At 40.1% G+C, this 2,010-nt stretch overlaps 1 long non-coding RNA gene across 3 annotated transcripts in view; it reads right to left on the minus strand.

Moving 5' to 3' along the window:
* The window catches only part of LOC106726990, an 11,728-nt gene that overhangs the window by 5,464 nt on the left and 4,254 nt on the right, over nt 1-2,010 (minus strand). For all 3 annotated transcript variants that reach the window (XR_001363145.1, XR_001363144.1, XR_001363146.1), the window contains one exon: nt 1,054-1,159. This is a non-coding gene — a long non-coding RNA (uncharacterized LOC106726990). The remainder of the gene's footprint in view (nt 1-1,053; nt 1,160-2,010) is intronic.

Below are 2,010 nucleotides of genomic sequence, written 5' to 3' on the forward strand. Positions count from 1 at the left end.
AGAAAAAGCTAAAGGAGTTCATCACCACCAAACCAGTATTATATGAAATGCTGACGGGTATTCTTTAAGAAGAGGAAGAAGAAGAAAAAGGTAAAAAAAATAGTGGAAAAAAAGTGACAACAAATACATATCTATCAACAAGTGAATCTAAAAATCAAATGAATAAAAAATCTGATGAACAGAATAAACTGGTGAATGTAATAGAATCAGGGGCATGGAAATGGAGTGGACTGACAACTCTCAGGGGGAATGGGGTGTGGGGGTGCGGGAAGAGATGAGACAAAGATTTTACATGCATGTATGCAGTACCTATGGACACGGAGAGTGGGGTGGTGAGGGCCTGGGGTGGGGTGATAACAGGGTGGAGGGGAGCTATGGGGGGAAAAAAGGGACATCTGTAATAATTTGAACAATAAAGATTAAATTATTTTTAAAAAACTAAAAGTGAGATGGGGTGTGGGGGTGCGGGAAGAGATGAGACAAAGATTTTACATGCATGTATGCAGTACCTATGGACACGGAGAGTGGGGTGGTGAGGGCCTGGGGTGGGGTGATAACAGGGTGGAGGGGAGCTATGGGGGGAAAAAAGGGACATCTGTAATAATTTGAACAATAAAGATTAAATTATTTTTAAAAAACTAAAAGTGAGATCAAATAGTTGTGTTACACTTCCAGGTTTGGAATAAATTTATTACAAAGCAATAGAAATTTGTATGCCAGGAAATGTAAATTTTTTCTTTTCACATGCCACTTCACCTGTATTGTTATAACTCTACTTTCCATGTGGTAAGAAAATAACCCATCTAAAATGCAGTCAAATGTAAACAAACATTGGCTCTGATTTACATAACAAGATAGAAAAAATATTAAAACTAGGAGATGTTGTTGACTTCAGTCTCCTGAAAATGCAGCCCATGGAGGTTGGGGCTCATCAGGAGCACTGAGTTAGAGCAGGGTTGGTCAAACTACAGGGCTGCAGACCAATCCAACCCAGCACTTGTTTTGAATGAAATAAAATAAAGCCCCCAAAGCCTGAAGTATTTACTCTCTTACCCTTCACCAAAAATGGTTACTAACTTCTGAGTTAGAGAATGGCAAAATTGAGACAGGCATAGAAGTCTTCTGATTCATATCCGAGTATTCTTTTCTCATGTGCTATCTGACAAGAATACAATTTTCCATTAACTTCAGCATATTTTAATGAACACATTCATTATTCTATGAATTTAATTTATATCAGTACTTCTTAAATTTTGTAAGGACTTATTTCTTTTTGTTTTTGGGGGGCATTTTGTTTGCGGGGTTTTTGGTCTTTTTGTATTTCTTTGAGTCTTGCTTTCAAAAAGAGGGGTGTTAGTCAAAGGTGGGTTATTTTCATGATTTAGTTTTCTGTGATACCATCAGTAAAGGAAAATAAATTGTTATCTTAGATTAGGAGTCAGCAAACTTTTTTTCTAGGGCCAGAATATTGTTGATTTTGCAAAAGCCATACAAAGTATATCACAAACACTCAACTGTACTGTTTCACCTGAAAGCAGCCATAGACAAGACTTAAATAAATGGGCATGACTGTGTCCAATAGATTTTTTTTTACAAAGTAGAGACTGTCAAACAAGAGGCTCATGAAATGCCAATATTTGTCTGTATACTATATGTTTTCTCTGTACTCTTAAATAATACTTAATATCCAAATAATTGAGAATTGTTAGGGTCACTGAAGGAGGTACGCATGAGGCTGAAAGTGGTAAAGAATTATAAATTTACTAGAGGCCCGGTGCACAAAAATTTGTGCACTTGGGGGGAAGGGAGGGTCCCTCAGCCTGGCCTGTGCCCTCTCGCAGTCTGGGACCCCTCGGGAGATAACGCCCTGCTGGCTTAGGCCTGCTCCCGGGTGGCAGAGGGCAGGCCCAATCCCTAGGTGCAGCCCCTGGTGGGGCTCAGAGCAGGGCTGATTGGGGAGTTGGGGCGCCGCCCCCTGTCATGCACAGAGCAGGGCGGATCGGGAGGTTG

Source organism: Myotis brandtii, unplaced genomic scaffold, assembly GCF_000412655.1.
Source record: "Myotis brandtii unplaced genomic scaffold, ASM41265v1 scaffold344, whole genome shotgun sequence".
In the NCBI taxonomy this organism is placed as follows: domain Eukaryota; kingdom Metazoa; phylum Chordata; class Mammalia; order Chiroptera; family Vespertilionidae; genus Myotis; species Myotis brandtii.